A 20,837-nucleotide genomic window follows, 5' to 3' on the forward strand; every position below is an offset into this window, starting at 1 on the left:
ATCATAGTTCATGTGGCACGATGCGTCGCGTTAAGTCTCTCCGTGGGCAACGTTACGGCGTCGTACAAAGCAGCTGTGGCCTACCGTGTGCTTTGCGCAACATGGGTGTCAACGCGAAGTAATCCATTACAGCTTGGCTAGTTGGTGGGTAGACACTGCAGGCATATTAAACATTAAGACGGAAGATGTGTTGTCCTTTCAAAGGCTAGCGTGTAGTACGTCCAGTCCGCCTTCCTTCCGCATTTTAATTTTTTTTTAGCATAGCTTGATCGCCGGTGGGCATACATGCAGGACTCCAGGAACATAGTTTATATGTACCGCAACTGCCAAATGGCTCGCAGTATCCACCATTTTTATGCATACGAGCTCATCCTATCAGTACGTACAGGTCAGAATCAGTTACGCGCAACACAAGGAAACATAATTTTCGACACTCATCCAATGCTTCAAACCATTGCCTCCTTCTAGAGGAGGCAATGTTCAAACACGAGATACAATACCGAAAGGTGCCGAAGAGAACTGAAGTGACCTCAAAATCAGTCAAGCACCGCCTTGCAAAACGTCTCTAGGGGCTTCCGATATCATACCACGGCTGGAACAGGTCGCACTGCAAACTTGCATAATAAAGACAACACTAGGGCACTGGGGTACAAGTCCGGACGTTAGCGCGGTCAATATTACTCGCCATTGCACCAACCTTTGATGACTTTCACGGCAGCACTTACTCCACGCGTCAATGCACCGCGCGGTGAACAGCCATCGCAGCCATGTCAACAAACCACCGTGGCGTTGGCGATGACAGCGATGGTCACCGTGGCAACCGTGGAGACGCCAGCGACCTAGAAACTATGGCTAGGGACGTTTCAAAATTTTGCGACGCCATTTTTACCTAATTTTGCAACAAAAAGTACCCAAAAATGTACCTAAACAAACGCCATTTTGTTATGACGTCATTAAAAGTCACGTGACATGAGGATCGTCTTCCTCCATTTAGCCTTACGCGACTGACGGCCCCTTGTAGCCAGACGACGGCGGAGAAAAGGCTGTCGGGTACAGCGCGTTAACGTCACGCGTCCGCTTCTCGCGCTGGCTTCTCGTATGTTCTACGATACCAGTTTTGAACCAAGAAAGTATCCTACATTAAAAGTAAGTGTCAATATTTTGTTCTCCAGACTACAAAAATATATTTCATCTTTCAACGTATTTGCACTGCTTTCGTTTTCATGTTTTGCATAATACAGTGGCCTAAGTCCTTGATACGAAGCCGCCGCTGTCTTTTTTCTAGCGGAAGTACAGTGTAGCGAAAGGTTTGCTACCTGTCACATCCTCTCCACAGTGGGACAGTTGCCTCCCACTCCTTTGATGTTTGGTCTAAAGCAACGTTTTTAGATCCCGTTGGTCTAAAGGGTGGGGCCGCCGGCGTAGTATGAACAGTTCAACTGAGTGAACTAATCAGCAACGCGTGATCTCATGTTACAGTGCTCTAGAACCAAGGTTCTAGAGCACTGTACGCATGTTTTCGAACTCACCGCAAGAGACAGCACATTTCGCAAAAAAAAAAAAAAAAGAAGAAGAGGAGAGGAGAAAGATTTGTTCATGACGTCACCGAGATGCAGTGGCGCTGGCGTCAGCAGCGACTTCAGTCCTTTCGTTGTTGTTGTTGTCATGCGCACCTGGCTGCGCTGCTACACTAGTCGTACTTCGTTCTCCATAAAGATGCGCGGGAATGCCGGAAAGATGACATTTCTTCCTTAGCTTGGCATAAACCGTTGGCATAAAGTTGAGCATAAAACGTGGATTCAGCAGTAAAAATACGACACTCTTCGTGGCAAACCTCGAAGAAATGCTGCGAAAGTTTCCGTGCCAGCCTAACACCGAACTTTCACTTTCGTTAAATCTATTGAAAAACGCGGTATTAAAATAATCTGCACACACAGGAGAGCTCTGTGGCGCAACTGCCAATTTAGAGGTAGAATAACCAAGCCAAACTCGAAACCTCATCTTCCCGGCCTTCCTGCGGTGGATTAAGTGCTCTCTAAGAAACTCGCATAGTCGGTGGCACCAGATTTTCCTCTAAGTATTATTTTTGTAAACTCTATGGGCAAAAGTGGCGAAAAGGCGGTAGCATTCGTTGTGCCCCGCTTGCGTGCTTTTGAACGTAATTCCCCAGACAACACCAAAGATCCGTAGGACGTCCCAAAAATGTACGCACGTCCCACATCCCTAACAGGACGTCCCTGGGACATCCGTATGAAGTCCGCACTGGGATTATCCCGGGAACAGCCGCGGCTCGAACGTTATACGGACATGACGTCCGTATAAAAGCCGCGGTGGGATCATCCGGAAAACAGTCGCAGATCGGTTGTTATAAGGAAGTATTTATATTCAGAGGGTCTGAATCGTGCAGATGGCCATACAATTCTCATGAGCGCTCGAGTGGCACGCTCGACTGTCCTTTCCCGACGTCTTTGGCTAGTGGGCTTGATACAGCTGTTTAGAACAAGTAAACAATAATCCATGCGATGTATAAGCGCAAGATGTCACAAAGTAATACACAACCCAGTACTTATTTTTTGAAAGAGCCAAAAAACCGTTAAAAGCAGGACGAAAATAAGCAATTCCAAAAGGGCCATTATAGCTGAATACAGAAACCCTAAACTTTAAAACTTCGAAATTAGGGAAGGGCGACCTAATTACTCTAACTGAACTTGGCTCAAATAGTCTAATTCCCGTTTTGTTATAGCTATCGAGGGTGAGCTTACACTGTTCTCCTCCAAGCTCACAACATAACCACCTTGACGCCAATTGTATTCCCGCCTTCGACCATAACAGCCACTGACGATGACATTGACACCACCGCAAAAACAACTGGCCACTTGTTAGTGCTCTTAGAGAAGTGATCATGAAAATTAATAACACACATCCTTTTTTGCAGTTATTTTTTGGTTTATTTAGGATCACAGTTTTATTTTTGTCTTAGGTGCATGTTGCTTAAAAAGGCTCTTTGCTCAGCTCAATGGCACCACCATCGTCATCGCACTACTGAAACAATGCTAGTTGTATTTGCTTACCTTGGTGGTTTGAGACGTGTATTAGCCAGTTTTCCGTTTTTTGGACCAAAATTTCAGGTAATTATTGACGTTCCTACTGCATGTTGGTTGCGTAACGAGTGTAATATTTTTTTACGTATTCAGCAAGGTTCCAGCAGCGGGAAACACGGATGGCACATGCGGCAAGTGAAAGTAAGTGGCAGTCGGTAGTCCTCGCCTGGTGTGTGAGCCGTGTCGCGTGATTTCTAGCTTTTGAAGTAATTTTAGCGGCGGTATTAAAGTTCAGTGACTGATGCTGGCTCAACATGAGCAGAAGCTTACTGGGGGCCAGTATATTAATCTGGTGACAGCATAATGGCTACGGTGCCGAGGAGTACTGCTTACAGGCGTGCACGCCGAGAGGCACGTCGTGATATTGGGCTAATAGCGTCGGGTGCTGGCGATGGTGTTGCATACGACCCTTCTTAATCAGATCCGTGTGCTGCTGCAAAGTCGCAAGAGCAACTAGATCCTAGCTCGTCGCATGTTCCGTGCCTTCAACATTCGACTGAATATGCGCCTAAAGTTCCTGTTCTAATTTGATTTGGTTTATTGGTTTGTTTGGGTTGAACGTCCCAAAGCAACTCAGGCTCTGAGGGACGCCGTAGTGAAGGGCTGCGGAAATTCCGACCACCTGGGGTTCTTTAACGGGCACTGACATCGCACAGTACACGGGCCTCTAGAATTTCACCTCCAACGAAATTCGGCCGCCGCGGCGTGGATCGAACCCGCACCTTTCGGGACAGCAGCTGAGCGCAGTAGGCACTGAGCCGGGGCGGGGCTGTTTTAATTTTGTATTCTGTTGCATGCGCACAGTTTTCTTTTATTGGTTTGTAACCTAGATATATATAGTATTGAAGAGAACTATTGCAATTTCATTTGAACTATATGTGTTGTTTGGGCCTTTTGCATCCAAAAAATGAGGTCATGCATGTTTTTACATATGAATTTTTTGCTGGCGAGGGCCAAATCTGCCCCTGCGTCATATGGACGGCTCATAATGGAGGGCATATGCATGTTTAATTGTACCACCTAGGGATACCACACAACAGCATGCCAGCTGCCTTCAATATGATAAAAACTGACTATAGCAATAGAGTTCCCCACTTGAGAAATCCTGATTTTATTTTCTTGGTCTGATTTCGAACCTAATTCCGTTCTGATCTAGAGAAATCACATGACTGTGCAAGATGGAGACACTGCAAGAGAAAAGACATCTCACATTCTGCGAAGTATTCTAACATCTGAACTGGCTTCTAGCTACAGCTGGTATGGTGCCAAGGGAAGAACAGGCTCTGTGAGCTGAATATATGCAAAATCATGTGCAGTAAGTATTATTTGGAGGAAGCTATTTCAAATCTTAAAGGAGCACAGATATAAAATTTTAAACTCAAATAAGTGACCTGATCTTTGTCCTGGGCACAAAGGGTTTTACTATTCCAAATTCTCTGATTTCACTGATTCCACATGCCAAAAATCATTGACAGAGGAGCTGTTAGCCAATGCTGACATCTATCATCTATATATGGACTGGTTGGCATAGTCACTAGCAAAACATGGGGTAAGTCCTAACCATGCCATCACATGATGCCATAATGGACTCCAGCACTGGCATTGACCTGACAGAAACCAAAAGTACTCATATAAAACTGTTCACACTGTGGACTAGATATTTAAGCTCATTTCCATGATTAATAGGTTTTTACGTCTCATTAAAAGCAGAAAAATGAACACCTCAAAACACTGTGTCTGTATCCCTTTAAGACTTCGAATATAAATCAGATCACAGAATCAATATCTATAGCAAATGTTTATAATTGAATTTGTAGGTCTTGGTAGGATTGCGTCAAGCCCAGTGATATTTGCTTCGAAAAAAAAATGCCAAATTTTCATTGTTTATTTTCAGATCTGCACAATCACGCACTTCACAACTAGCCACATGGATTTTTGTTGTCATCTGGTTCATTGGCTTATGGCTGCAGTGCCATGAATGTTACCACAGGTTAGAACAAGCTAGAATTACCGCCTTCATAGTGTGCATTTAGTATTGTTTTCATACTGACTGCACAGAAGGCATGGTCCAGCAATGGAATTGGTAATAAGATGTGTAGAAATATGCCATCCTTTGTTACTCAAGCCCATGCCCTTTGCCTGCTGGTTCAAAATTAAGGAAATGCAGTAGTTTGGCTACAATAATTTTTAGAGGTGAGATATATTTTTCTATAAAAATACATAACATATACTCTCTCATTTGTGTATAGGTTGCCTAACCGACCAGCAGACCTCAACTCAGGCACAGCAAACTTTGCTGAAAGAAATCGAAAAGGCAGCCATGTCATGGTTTTTGTGTGTAACTGAACGGGTAATACGCAAGAAAACTGGCGAACAAAGCTGTGCTCCTGAGCAAAACTGAATGGCGAGCGTGTTGCTAGTGTGCTACATTTTTTTGTTGATATTAACATCTTGGGTTGAGGATTTCTCATTCCAAACTGTTGATATTTTTCCTGTGAAACTGTGCTGAGAGATGATTGATTTTGAGAGAGCACAGAATTTAGATTATTTAAATAGATACCGTGAAAACTTCTGCACATAAGCCTGCGTAGTTAGGTAGAATTATGAAATGTATCTTTAGTTAACTTGGGTATTCTTAGCCTGCTAAGTCCTCACGCACCTCTCTTTACTTGGTTGTCTGTTTGTGGCGGTTTTACTCCTGGAAGTATGTAAGGATTGTGCAAGGATTAATTCCTTGCCACAAGTACCATTTGATGCCAACACCATGTGAAGGGGCTGCAATTTGTATATTGTGCTGCAAGTTTTTTTTTTTTCAAATGCAGTCAGTGATTGAAAAAAAAAGGTGAACTGAAAGAAGTGTCTCTATGTAAAGGGCCTTTTTTGTCTTCCTTGCAGCAAGGCAGCCTATTTTAGCTTTGGCCCTGGGGGCAGGATTTCTGCTTTACGTCTTTACATGACTCTTCCCTTCGATGACACTATAGCAGAACTGAAAAGAAGACTGCCTAGAATGAGAAGTCAAGCAATATCTTGAAAACGTGTCACTTTATTGATACCTAGCAGTTGTAGCATACTTAGTGTCTAGAAATGCGATGCTTTGTGCGTGAACAATTTTTTTTTCTCTGACCAAGCTGGGCATTTTGTAGCCCATCTGAAATTTGCTTGTATCGAGCTATACTTGCTGTTTTGGTCTCTAGTTCCACTATGCTTGTGTACATTTGTTCCTGACTGCTACTACTAGAGTTATTTTTCACCCCCATAGTGCGTTTGTATTGCTGTTCCAGCAAAAAAAAAAAAGAGGATATGTGGATTTTAATGACTTTTATTGTCTATGTAAGAGACGACCATAGTTCCTGTGGCTTGTAGCAGTCTTATGACTTGCTAATGTTAGTACCATACTATATGCAGCGTGTTTTAGATTTTTTTCTTCTGGCCGTGCTAGTTGCCTTAAAGCCCATCTACTCCTTTGCACACTTATAGGTGCTTTTTATTTCTAGTCCTGTGCTTGCTGAAATGTGATTCTGAATGGTAGTGCTTGTGTCAATATTTTAACCTCTGATCTGTGTGCATGTATTGCTGTTATAGCAAAAAAAGGCTCATTTGTGATTTAATAATCTTTATTGTTTTGAGTGAGACAAGCATAATTCCTGTACCTTGTAGCAGTCAGACAACCTGTCTTATTTTAGTCATTCCACATGCAGCTTGAATGAAATGCTAATCTTCTGACCATGCTAATTGCCTTGAAGGCCACCTACTACTTATGCACAGCTATATACCAGCTTTTATCTCTAGTTGCATGCTTGCTGAAGTTTGATCCTGACAGATAGTGCTTATGTTATTATTTTAATCTCTAATCTGTGTAGTTGGGTTGTATTGCTGTTATAGCAAGAAAAGGTCGTGTTTTAAGAACGTCGATTATTCTAAATAAGACAATAGTTCCTATGCCTTATTGCAGTCACATAATTTTCCTCATTTTAGCTATGCTACATGCAGTGTGATCGAGATTTTTTCACCTCTGCTGCGTATGCTTGTATTGTTGTTTCAGTAAAAAAAAAGTTGCATTTGTGTTTCTAGTTTGGTTTTTGGTCTTTTACATCCCAAAGCGACCCAGGCTGTAAGGGATGCCATAGTGGAGGGCTCCAGATAATTTCGACTACCTCGGGTCCTCTAGCGTGCACTGACATCGCACAGTACACTGGCCTCTCAACTTCTCGCCTCCTTCGAAATGGGACTGCCATGGCTGGGATCGAACCCGCGTCTTTTGGGTCAGCAGCCGAGCACCATATGACCAATGAGGCACCGAGTGGCATATTTGTGTTTTGTTGCGTTCATTATATATAAGACAGTCATATAATATTTATGCCTTACAGTATGCCGCTACTGTTTGTTTTAATGTCATGCCCTTTGCAGTGCAATTAATATTTTTTGTTCTGACCAAGATAATCATCCCGAAGCCTGTTTAGACCTTACATGACTTATATGTATACACCTGCTGGTTTAGCCGTATAGTTATTTTGCATCTCTCTATTTTGCAACTCTGCATCTGGGGTTGGCTTGGCTACTTATTGTATTGGAATCCTGCTGCTTCAAGTTTGAAAACGTGATAATTTTGGCTCATACTAACCAGACAAGCTAAACAAAATTAATTAAGCCTATTACACACATTGCGAAGGAAGGTCTATGTGCACACCATCCATGACCTTGCTCTCAATAACGAGAAATGCCTGAGAGGAGCTGTTAAAGCTGTGTTAGTGTTTCCTTTATGTGAGTTGTTCTGTTTCATGTGCTGTTATTAAAAAGTAAAATTCAGCTGTGAATCAGCATTCGGCCTGATCATCAGCATGCCCCATATATTTGAATAAATCTATTTTAGCCAAAGCTTTGTGTTTTGAATCACTGTGCAGCATAATCCAGGCCTGTGTTCTAACTTTCTTGATGGAACAGCGCAAACCATCGGGACCATGGTTTGCGCTGTTCCATCAAGAATGAATAACCAACATGCCCAAGCTGCTGTCCTGGTTCTAACTTTGTGTCGTTTTTACTATAGCATCGCTCTCGGCCATATGCAATTGGCCGAAATGCCAGAAGCGGAAGCTGGTTCTGTTGCGGCTATGAGGCACTGCTTCTGCTTCTGGTATTTTGGTCAGTCATGCGTGACCAGTAGCGAGTTTTGAAAAGGACACGAGGTTATATTGGGTCCTGGTCAAGGAAAAAATAAAAATAGTAACGTCCTATTGCAGTCCTGCGAAGGTCCTAAAAATGTACTCGTCAGACATCCGAAGGACTTCTTTCGGCGTTTCACTTAGGATGTTTTCAGGATTTTTTCGGGACATCCGCGGGATGTGCGTAAAGTCCTGTCGCGGACTTCCCAAGGACGTCCTTAGGATGTAGGTGTGTTGTCTGGGTCGCGATGTGCCAATGTAAGTTGTGATGCGGTTGGTTGGGGGCAAAAGGATTTAGGAAGCGGCATAGTTTTCTCAAGTTTATTAGGTTTTTGAGGAAAGGAAAAGGTACAGTAGCTGTCACACCTTGGTGGACACCTCAACCACGCCGTGAGTGAAGGGAGATAGGATAGGATAACTTTTTCGGCTCTAGCACAAGGTTTTTTTATGTGGTCAGATGAGTCCATCCGCAACGGTCGGTTGCCCCTATTCCAGGGCTCCGCTGGATGCTGCCGTCAGCTGAGCTCGCCGTATCAAACCGATCTGGTCATCGCGGCAGTCGCTGGAGAGCAGACCCTCCCATTGCTCCACACTTGGGTTTTGTATAACTGGGACGATGTCGACTTTTTGACATGCCCATGTGATGTGATACAGTGTAGGTTTTTCATGGCACCACGGACAATTGTGTGCGTAAAGTGTGGGGTGAATTTTACTTAGTGTGTTTAGATTTGGATATGACCACGTTTGGAGTTGTCTCCATGTGACAGCCTCTTCTTTGTTTAAAGATTTGTGCGGTGGTGGGTACCGCATCCTGCTGCTTTTGTAGTTGTTGAGTATGACCGAGTATTCCTGAGGTACTGGCAGGGATTCCTCGAGGTCGTTGACGTTGGATGCTCGGTAGTTAGTATATCCTCGAGCTATCCTGTCTGCCTCTTGGTTTCCTGCCACCCCCGTGTGCCCCGGTACCCAGATGATCTTATGTTTGATCGGCTTGTGTGGTTTTGCATGTGTTTGTTGCGTCTTGCAGTCTACAGAGCGGAGTATGCGGAGCGCTCTGTGACCGACTCTGCCGCAAAGATAGTTGCGGCAGGCTGCTTGTGAATCAGTAAGAATTGTCAGTGACCGCCCACTCCGATAGCCCTCCGCTGCCGCTAGAGCGACGGCCGCTTCTTCAGCCTCAGCTATCGTGCAGTCTTGCAGGGAGGCGCTGGTAATCTCGTGTAATTCCGAGTTGACTACAGTTGCCACTGCGTTGTTGGTGCCTTGTCCCCTAGTCATGGCATATGTGGCAGCGTCGACATACACTGTTGTATCCTGAGATGCGTGTGTTTTCTGTAAGCGGTCGGCCCTTGCCTCTCTTCGGTCTTTGTGGAGGTTCGGGTCCATGTTTCTTGGTATTGGTGCCACCCTGAGCGTGCTGCGGTACTCATCGGGGATCGTTTTAGTTCTCAATATTTCTCGAATTTGTTCGGTGTAGCCCAGTTTCTTTAAAAGAACTCTGCCTGTGGGGGTCTGCTGTAGTCTGCGCATTTGGGCAACATGCTGCGCTTCCCGTAATTCCTCAACGTGTTGTGCAGTCCCAAGGCTAAAAGCTTTTCAGTTGAGGTGTTATGGGGTAGTCGAAGCGCGGTTTTATACGCTTTGCGTAAAATCGCGTCCGCCTGTTGTATTTCACTTTTGATATGATTGTAGTACGGGAGACTGTATGTCGCCCGGCTGACCACTAGGCTCCTGACCAGCTTGAGTGTGTCTTCTTCTCGCATGCCATGACGTCTGTGTGAGATATGCGTGTAATCATGCGGACCACTTGGAGTGTAGATGCCTTTAATAGCGCAAGGGTGTGAGTACAGCGTTGATTTGACTGTATCCACATCCCTAGTACCCGTATGAGTGTCTTCTCTGGTATTGGTTCCCCTTCGAGGTAAACTTGTAGTCGAAGTTCTTTACTGGTAGGGACTTTTCGGTTCCGTTTTCCTCTCCAAACCCGTAAGAGCTCAGATTTTTCGGTCGAGCACGCTAGCCCTCTTGCTTTGACATAGTTTTCAACGCAGGTGGCCGCTTCTTGTAGCCTATCCTCTTTCTCGCCGAGTGAGCCAGTGTTAGTCCATATTGTGATGTCGTCGGCATAAATTGCATGGTGGATGTCGTCAATTTCTTTTAGTTGCTTCGCCAGTCCGATCATGGCCACGTTGAATAGCGTGGGTGAAATGACCGACCCTTGAGGTGTTCCCTTGTTAGGCGTTCGAAACTTCTCGGACCGAAGTTCTCCTATGCCGATGGTTGCAGTTCTGTTGGATAAAAATGCTTTGACGAAGCTGTGAATCCTGCGCCCGCAGTTCAGGTTGTCCAGGCCCGTAAGGATTGCTTCGTGGCTCACATTGTCAAAAGCGCCTTTGATGTCTAGGGCCATTATCACGTTTTCTCCGTCCCGAGGAACGTTCCGAAGTACACCTTCATATAATTGGAGGAGTACGTCTTGAGCTGATAATTTTGCTCTAAAGCCGAACATGCTGTGAGGGATCAGTTCGTTGTCTTCCATGTAGTTTTGAAGTCTCTGTGTTACCACTCGCTCGTATAGTTTTCCCAGGGATGACGTAAGCGAGATCGGCCTGAGGTTTTCTATCTGCAGTTTCTTGCCTGGCTTGGGTATCATCACCACTTCGGCATGTTTCCACTCCTCGGGGACAGTTTCAGCTTCCCAATGTTTGTTGAGGAAGTCTGTCAGTTCAGCGACCAGCGCATCGCTGAGGTTGCGGATGAGTGCGTTGTTTATTTTATCCGCTCCCGCGGCCGTATTTCTGGTGGTGTTTCGCATGGCCGCGTAGACCTCTTCTCGTGTGATGGGTCTGTCCAGATTAGCGTTATCGTCTCCCCGGTACTCCCCTGTATAGGTCGGCGGGTTCGTGCTGCCAAAGCATTTGGCGCGCAATCTGTCGAGGAGTTCCGAGTCGGTCCTCGAACTGGTGAATGAACCGGTATATGGATTTATTGTTTTCAGCTTTTGTCTTAGTCGGATCGAGGAGCGCTCTAAGGATACGCCAAGTCCGTGTCGTGCTTAGCGTCCCACTAAGAGAATCGCTGAATTGTTGCCAATTTTGTTTTGCCAGCTGTGTGGCGTATTCCTCTGCTTTCGCTGTAATTTCGGCGATTTTAAGCTTGAGTTTCCTGTTATGTTTTTGTTTTTTCCATCTCCTGGTGAGACTGCGCCTAGCATCCCAAAGCTTGAGCAGTCGACCGTCCACCTCGGGTGTTTCCGCTGTTCGGTTTATGGTTTTGGTGTACTTGTCTTGCGTATCCCTTAGCATGCTTCCCCATTCCTCTAACGACTGTATGCCATTCTCGGTAAGGTTGCTGTCGCATGCTTCGCGGAACGCATTCCAGTCCGTTATTTTTGCCGCGCCCAACTGGCGTCTCAGCCTGTCTGAGGCTACTTGCGTCTTGAGTATGTAGTGGTCGCTGCCTAAATTTGGACTAAGTAATGGACTCGGACACAATGGGAGAACTTATTGAGTGAAGGGAGAAATTTGCGAAGAGAACGAGCGCGCGTAGTGGAGGACTCCAGAATTATTAAGGCGGAAGCCTTTAATGCCTCTAAGCAGGAGTTGTCAACAGAAACGTCACGCTTTTCAACTGGTCCAAACAGTCGTGACGTCACAGTGCGCGAATTTCAAACGGGGTTAATTGTACTTTGGCTAGCAACCATGCAACCAATTAAAGGGATTTTATAGTGATGAGGTTCTCTAGGTCCCGCGGAGGAGGGTCCGCCGGGCAGAGAGAAAAGACCTGGGTGGTGGTGGTGGTGGTGAAAAACTAATCAAAGAGAGCTTGAGGGTTAAAAAAAAAATAACCCTGCTGCATGGTCGGTATCCTTAGTCCGGGACACCGCATGACGAGGCCCCGTCTCGCGCCCGCTTGACCAGAGCCCTTTGGGACTCCAGTGTGGAGCAGTTGAGGAGGGCAGTCTCCCATGCCTCTCGGGTGGGGGTGGGGGAGGGGGGAAGGTGAGGATTCTGAGTACATGCCCACACCATGTGAAAGATATCGCAGATCTCTCCACAGTGCGGGCAGCGCCCATCTGTGTTCGGATCGAAGTGTTTTGCTATTGCAGGACAGAGAAGGGTTCCTGTCTGCAGGCGCCGCAGAGTTCGCTCCTCTGCCTTACTCAGCCCCTTGGCAGGTGCCGGGTAGAGACGGTGGCTGTCGCAATAATAAATTAGGATTTCGCGGAACCGCAGAAGAGGACTGGGAGACCCTGCTGCGCTCGGAGGAGCCGGCCGTACTGCCAGTGTTATGGACCTTAGGAACATGAACACTTGAGTGCAGTGGGGTCGTGCGGAGACCCTGGGGCGTGCCCCGAATTCCTGTCGAAATAAAGTTTTTATCTCTCTCTATAGTGATGCTCCAAGTAAGTGGGACTGAATTTAATTAATTGCTTCATTACCCAATTAGCCCAATTAACCTTTCTAGACAGGCCAGATAAATAAATAAAACCGTGTAGGAAATTGGTAGAGTTCGGGAATCGAACCCCGGTCTCCAGAGGTCGAGACGAGCATGCTAACCACTCCGCCATGTCAGCTCGATGGTTTGGAATGAACAAAGGCGCGTCTAGAGAATACGGTGTCTTCGTTCACTCCCATCTTCCTCCCTTCCCGTAAAGTCGAGGTTTAGGTGTCCACCGAGGTATGCGAGAAAGATACATTTCCTTTACCAAAAAACCAATTTACCGACGAGCAAGGCGTAGAACCGAACAAGCGATGGCGTTCTGTGGACTCCCTGGCAGCGTTGCAAGACGCTGTCGCGTTTCACTCTTAGAGGCGAAGAGTGAAACCTTCGACCATGCAGCTAGATATCGGTGGCCGCGTTTCGGTGGAGGCGAAATGCAAAAGGCGCCCGTGTGCTGTGCGATGTCAGTGCACGTTTAAGATCCCCAAGCGGTCGAAATTATTCCTTAGCCCTCCACTACGGCACTTCTGTCGTCTTTCACTCCCACCTTCCTCCCTTCCCTTACGGCGCGGTTCGGGTGTCCACCGAGAAGTGAGACAATTACTGTGCCATTTCCTTTCCCCGAAAATCAATTTTCAGTTATTCACTTCAGAAGCTTGGTAAGCCGAGAAAGGGGCTGGGTTGAAAACTGAAAGCGAAACTACTGCACACGGCCGGTGATCAACCAATGAGATAGATTGGAGAAGTTTGCCACCTGGTCACGTGGAGTGCGCCGCCTGCCCCGAAGGAAAGAGCTCAGGAGCGGCGGCTACGTCACATTTTTTTGAAGCCGGCTCCCCGCTACTTGGTCGCAGTCTCAGCACGCTTGCGCATGCGCAGCAGGCATTGCAGCAGACGACGCCGCTGCGCCCAGCGTTGCTATTGGCTGCGCCGACGGCCAAAGACTGCGAGTAGTCCTTGCGAAAGCGTTTGACTTCCGGCACATTTTTATGCGAAGCATACTACTTTAGCTACCACTTCAGCCCTTCACCGTGGTTATGCGCCTCCAAATCACGTGATACATGACGTCACACCACGTGACACGATGACGTCACGACAGTAGAAAAACGGGGGCCCACCTCGCGCTGTCGCTGTGGTTGTGCGCCTCCAAATCACGTGATACATGACGTCACACCACGTGACACGATGACGTCACGACAGTGGAGAAACGGGGGCCCACCTCGCGCCGTCACTGTGGTTATGCGTATGAGTATTCTAGTTCACTATAGTTGTGCGCCTCCAAATCACGTGATACATGACGTCACACCACATGACTTGATGACGTCACGACAGTGGAGAAACGGGGGCCCACCTCGCGCCGTCGCTGTGGTTGTGCGCCTCCAAATTACGCGACACGATGATGCTTCGCATTCTCCAGGCTTAACCAAGTTAAGTCTCAGCCATTTTTTTTTTTGGCGTGCAGATAGCGAGGGCGCCTCTCTCCTGCCTTCTCAAACGGATCTTCGCCTCCGCAGCTCTCGATTCGCGTGCAGCAGACGATGCGCTCAACCGGAAGCGACCGCAAGCATGAAATGAGCGCCGTTATAGTCCTCGTGACCATCACTGGGGCGTTGTTTCTCGCGTTGGGAAACTGGCTTCTTAGCACGTAACTCGTATTTTTCTTGAAGTGACCATGCTATAGAGTGGTATGCACTGGTGCACAGCCGCGGCGCTGAGGTGCGCCGCCACCGGCCGCCATGATTGAGGTGCACGTAGCTGATGCACTCCTGCTCCGCAAGAATTTCTTCACCTGTCTCATTCAGACATTGATTAGGTTGGGGCGACCTAAAAGGAAATAAAAATAATAAGCCCTCGCATTCAGACAGCCGTTCGGAATCCGCGTGCATCGGAGATTCAGCTAGTAGCCGCCCGATGGGCGCTACAGCTGCGCGTAACTACGTCGCAAACGGAACGCCACTTCGATTGGGCAGTTGCGCTTGTTCGCGCTGTTGGAGCCTGTCGAGGAAACGGGCGTAGCGACGAAAGTTGGTCGCGAGTTTGGTTCCGAGCTGGGGGGTCACAAGCCCCGGAGGAGCTCTGGACTAGCCTAGGGGCTGGGTACTCTGAAACACTAAGTTTATACAGGAGGCTAAGATACAAATACCCCCCACCACACAAAGAACTAAGCAGGGAAGAGGCCGTAAAATGGCGGAAGCTACAGACAGGCTCCTTCCCCAACTTATATATACTAAGCAAGATGTTCCCGACACAATACCGCGCCACATGCCCTTGGTGCGAAGCGAGGCCAACACTATACCACATAACATGGGAATGCGACAGAAACATATCGTTCCACAAACACGACACACCAAGTGCGGAGCAATGGGAGAGCCGGCTCACCAGCTGCGAGCTAGAGGCCCAAAGGGCACTCATAGCACACGCAAGCGAGGTGGCCAGACTCAGTGGAGCCCTGGACTAGGGGACCACCCAAGGCTAAGGAGGCAACCTCAAGACTTGAAGAGAAGACTTGAAGAACACCTCCACCGCAGGCTAAATCTTAGAAATCAATAAAGTTTCTACTCCGCTTGATTCTGGGATGCTCGGATAGTATATAGTCAATGACAGCAGTGCTTCCGTGAAACCGGAGAGTCGCATGTAGCGGGTAAGATATCGGTGACCTGGCGCCACTCTTTAGCTGCGGCGCTTCTGCGGTGCTCCCAGGTATAACTGTGGACTGTGTATCTGCGCAGAGGCGTTGATTTCCGAGCTCTACTTCGTATCTGACATTGACATAATGCTTCAGATTTTAGTGTTTGGTTGACCTGCGAAATTTTTGGGCGAAGTGCATCCTAAACAATTGCACCGGACGGCCACCAAAGTGCCTAAATGTTGAGTGAAATGACATGTGACCGCGTGCTTTCTTTGATATTGAAATGAAGCCTTGCCGCATACACTTCGTTTTTTGATAGGGTCATGGCCACCCAGGCGGCGTCTTTATATGGCGGATGGTGTGAAACCTGCGCTAACGTCAGGATATACATCGCCCTCGATCCCTACCAAAACAGCGCGCTAATTTTTGCACCGTGCGCTAGCTGTGTGTCATATGCTGACACGAAAAAGAGGCACGACATTGACGAAGCGCGGACTACCAAAGTGTCAACTAGCAGCTAGGTGCTCTAGCTAGTGCCGAATGTTGTCAAAACAGCGCGCAGAGTGCGAAAGTAAACAAATACGTAGTCCAGTTTGCTGCCTTATGAGCAGCCGTTATGGCAATCTACGACTATACGTTTGTGCAAAGGAATGACTACTCCAGAGTGGTAACAATTTAGGCTTCCCAAGTCCGCTCGACATGCGTGTGTATGATCTGTGTGCATGCAGATATGACGCCCATACTACACATAATCGGCTCCTCTTGTTGGAGATTTACCCGGTGTGCTCATACGCACTGGAGACGCCGCAGCGAGAGACCGGATCACCGATCACTTCCCCATGGTATCCAGTTTCATGGAAGCGCTGCTTTGATTGACCACTATCCTAACTTCGATACCAGAATCGAGGAGAACCAAACACGCGTGACCAACTTTCGGCGCCGCGCCTGTTTTCTCGGCGGCTTGAGCAGCGATAACGAGCGCAGCTGCCCAATGAAAGCAGCATTCGTTTACGATGTAGTTTCGTGTAGCTGTCGTGCGCGGCGACTACCGGCCGAATCTCCGATTCTCGCGGATTACAAGCGGCAGTGCGACACGCGAAGGAAACATGCTTGCTGAGCAGGAGTTCGTCTGCTACATGCACCTCAATCATGGCGGCCGGCGCCATGACGCGGCTGTGCGCCAGATCATACAACACCAAGACGATGAACGAGATATGTGTGCAGATACGTCTTATGGACGTTGTCCATAGGGATCGAATCTGCAGCTTTCGAAACAGTACCTTTATCATCATAATAAAAAAAGCCCTAGTCAGCCCACGCGAAGCAAGACGTGATAGAGCAAGTTATAAACCGGCCTGAGTGTACCAATTTTCAGTGACGTTTTCACTACCTCCGGGCCATCGTTTGGAGCAACGATCTCAGCACCGGCAGCGTATCTGTTAATTTGACCAAGATCTACAGATGTTTCCAACTGAACGCGCCTATAGACCAGAATTTTGAGCCTCTCCCGGGCGCGGCCATTTTGCACCGACTGGCGCGCCGCGGTGCGGGCGTTTCCTTGGGGACTGCGGGGCTGCGGCAGTTCCGCGGCCGCGCCTGCATATAGCCGCGCTTCGGGCGCTAAAAAAACATTGTCGAGCATACTTCTGCTGCGTGGCTGTGTTGCAGGAAGTATTTACGTTATCAAAGCGATAACATTGACGCGTTTTAATGACGTTTAGTTTGGCATTCAGGTTAATTGTGCCGGCGCTTCGAACGCGCTCGTGCTTATATCGAATTTCGTCTTGGTGCTCCACCGCAAAGAAACTTTTTGTTCAAGATCAAGCATTAGGTGTGCGGCTAGCATGCAGTTCCAATCGCAAGCACTCTTATTCCTTCCTGCCGGCCGGCCATAAAGACCCCCCCCCCCCCTTCCACAAACAGGGCTTTCTTGTCGCCGCGCCAGTTTATCAAGAAATTACCGCTGTGAGTTCAACTGAGCCGCAGCGCCAACAGAAAACAAATTTTGTCATGGTTTATGCACCCTGGTGCATAAAAACGTACTTTCGCTTAATTTATCAAAGCTTGAATAGATATGACCAGCTAATCCGGCTTTCACAAATTCTGAGGTCCGAAGTCGCGTTATTTTATTCAGGAGCTCTCGCCGCGTGTGAGAGCGTTGCGTAGCCGTTTGGCTAAGTGTGGAAAATGTAATGAAATCGCGCATAGTATTTTCCTATGAATAAGGTAGATACCGCACCGCTGTGGTGGCTCAGTGGTTACGGCTCTCGGCTCTGGCCGAAAAGACGCGGGTTCGATCCCGGCCGCGGCGGCCGAATTTCGATGGAGGCGAAATTCTAGAGGCCCGTGTACTGTGCGATGTCAGTGCACGTTAAAGAACCCCAGGTGGTCGAAATTTCCGGAACCCTTCACTACGGCGTCCCTCATAACCTGAGTCGCTTTGGGAAATAAAACCTTGAAAAACCAAACCAAACTAGTGTAGATACCAACAGCAGAAAAATACTGTAGATAAACCTTTACCCCCCAGATCCCTCTGACATGCGTGCGGAAAAAGCAGCTGAAATCGGTAGCGGTCGTGCTTACAATCCTGTGCATGAAATCTGTACTGGTGATTGAAAACACGCGCTCCGTCGGGACAACCTTCAGTCTGCAGCTCGCCCGTCCAGTTGCTACTCCACTGAGTCAAATCAATAGATCTACATTCTGATGCATAAAATTATCATAGATGATATCGCACGTAAACGGCGACAACAAACGACACGACAGCGCAGAAATCTGCTTAGAAGTGCCGGTTTCCAGTCCGTACACTACCTGGTCGACTACCCTCGGATGTCACGTTAACGAGTAACTGCGCTCAAGATAACCGCATTACGTTCTTCGAGACGGAAAATTTGAGTAGTGACGCACAGCACACACCCTCATACGTTAGCTGATGGAGCACAACAACGGCAGAAGCGAACCCGTAAACATGCGTTCGACGCGCGGCGCCGGCGCGACCCGCAGTCCCTCGGGCCGCGCGCGCCGACAGATGGCGACTGGTGTCGAGAGTAGGAGCGCGCCCGCAGCCTGCGTGCGAGGGTAAAAAAATAACACCTTTCCAACCTGGGCGCTGCCATATTGTTTCCGGCGGCGGAACCGGTTTCCAGCAGTCCAGAGAGGAGGCGTTTCGCCGCTTCCACCGTGCTAGCGCGAGGTGCCCACTGCAGTCCAGGGAACAATATGGCAGCGCCCAGGGAGCCCTTCGTATTCCCAATGCATTGGCCAGAATGTGGCGGAAGTGACGTCAAAATTTAGGCTTAAAAAGTCGGGCCACTAGCAACGTTGTCGTTGTTGCTAAGAAAACTCGGGCCACTAGCAACGGCGTACGGCGTCGTTAGCGTCGTTGTTGCTAGGGGCCCGAGTGTTTCTCGGTGGTGGTGGACGAGCTTTCGGCACGGTGTGTTCGGCCTTGCGTGTTAAAGTCTACATGTCTGACGTCGTGACGTTGCGCACGCATCTAAGATTGCTTTTAAATGCAGCAAATAACCCCTCATTCGATATTTTGTTCGTCAAGCTTGATGTCGTTACGCGGAGCGATCGATGCATTGAAATGAATCTCGCGAAAAGGTGGCACTCTGGAACCGCGCTTCGACACGCGAAGAAGCGTTGATTGTTTTGATCAGCAAACTTTCGCACCTCATTAAACAGCACAGAAACATGAAGCCGCTGTCGGTGATGCTGTGCTGCGTTTCGAAGGCCACACGGCGGGTGTACGGTAGCCCGAGGAGGATGGTGAGCTGAGCTATAAGCGGCGCGCAATGTCGTCTTTCTGTCTCAAAAACACTGACGACGCAGCGAACGCAACTACGCACACATTCAGAAGTTTCTATCGAGCGACGCGTCGCTACCCGAGCCGCGCGCGATCCCCGCCCCATAGCTCGGTGGAGAAAGGAGATAGTGAGGAGAGCCGAGCCAACTTCCGGTTGCAAGGTTGCTTCACAAAAAGTGACGTCAGGGCCTCTCCTTATTTCTTTCCTTCCTCCATGAGGCGCCGTCTCTATGGTGGCCCCGGTTGGTAAAGCCCATGTAAAGCCCCTCGGATTTAAGCCCCGGTGGCGGTCACGAGAACTAACAGCGCTGCAGTCCGCTCTTGCTTCCGGTCGAGCGCTGTCGTCTGCTACAGCCTTCGCACAACACAGGATTAAAAGGCGAAGTTGATATATGCTCGCAGGGCGTTTTCCCTCCCAGTTTCTCGTTTAGCTCACTTCTATTCGACTCCGAAGCGAAGTGTTTAAACCCTAAGTATTTGCTCTAAGACCTGACTGTGAGCTGTGAGCCTACTGTCCGTTTTCATTGCTTATCATTCAGGGTCAACTATGTGTTCTTTGGGCTGTTCGAAACATGCGAAGAAAGCTACGGTGGTCGTACGTGAGCGCTTAAAAGAAATTTTGCTGCTAATTGCATATATTTAAGGTGGAACTGCTCAGCTCAACCGCGGAACATTGGCACGGAGGAGCTCATGGAGCCCCTTGCGGCCCTCGATTCCCGTACACGCCGCGTAATGCGCGCTATGACCACATCGTGAAAATCTCATAGGTGCAGAAAGCTGCATTTGTTGTAAAGGGAAAGTGTACATGAGAGAACTATCGCTGTATTGGTTTTAAAGCGTGCCCTCATTGTATGCGAGAAGCGTGTACGTATACCTCAGCTGTGTGCTTCTTACAAAATATGTCGAGCTATCTATGCATTGAATTAAACATTACTCGCACGCGTGCTGGGTTAACCTTATGCAAAATATAGCAACCATGACGTCACACAGTAGCGGTAGAACGAGCGCGCGCGCGTCGGCCGTGGCAGCTGCACCGACGCTTCTTCGCCAGACGTCTCGTTGCAGTCGAGTGAGTGAGACGCATGGCTCTGAAGCGGCCCAGTGATTCCGCGCCAAGCGGTTCGGGGAAGCAGCAGCGGCGCGTTGACCACAAGGTTTTCGCCAAGCACACTTTAGAATTTCGAGTGTCTTCGGTAGTTTAAGGCGAAAGCCTTTAATGGCTCATGCTCGCGGAGTCCGCCCATGCTCGCGGTGTCCGTCTGTGCTCGCGGCGTCCGTTCGTGCTCGTGGTGTCCTCCCGTGCGCTGGAATAGTGCCAACTGTGGCCTCTCCTCCGCGCAGCGGCGCTATCTCCTCCGTAATTTCCTTTCCTCAATTTCATTTTCTTCATTACGGGCCTGCTTTCCGTTTCTTCCTTCACTCCCACTTCCTCCCTTCCTCTACAAACGGATGACGGGTGTCCGCTGAGTAATGCGAGACAGTTACTGCGTAATTTCCTTTCCTCAAGTACAATTTTCATTTTCTTCATTTCGGCCCCTCCTTCTTTTCCTTCTTTCACTCCCACTTCATTCCTGTACGATGCGGTTCGGGTGTCCACCGCGACGGTTGCTACGCAACGGCTCATACGGCCGCATCAACAACACAACAGCGCAATTCAGGCGTCCACTGACCCAGGGAGCCATTTTTCGGTGGTGGTG

General features: G+C 48.3%; 1 long non-coding RNA gene across 2 annotated transcripts; it reads left to right on the top strand.

The window, feature by feature from the left end:
- The first annotated feature begins 3,032 nt into the window (after window positions 1–3,032).
- LOC149344637 (uncharacterized) lies at window positions 3,033–7,976 on the top strand. 2 transcript variants are annotated; one of them, XR_016283209.1, is made up of 5 exons: window positions 3,033–3,128; window positions 3,195–3,242; window positions 4,258–4,416; window positions 4,996–5,091; window positions 5,351–7,976. It is a non-coding gene; the product is annotated as an uncharacterized LOC149344637 (long non-coding RNA). The 2 variants fall into 2 exon arrangements; XR_016283208.1 differs by lacking the exon at window positions 5,351–7,976 and having other exon boundaries at window positions 4,996–5,344.
- The last annotated feature ends 12,861 nt before the right edge of the window (window positions 7,977–20,837 follow it).

The sequence above is a fragment of the Amblyomma mixtum genome, chromosome 5 (assembly GCF_055824585.1).
Source record: "Amblyomma mixtum isolate Tamu chromosome 5, ASM5582458v1, whole genome shotgun sequence".
Lineage (NCBI taxonomy): Eukaryota > Metazoa > Arthropoda > Arachnida > Ixodida > Ixodidae > Amblyomma > Amblyomma mixtum.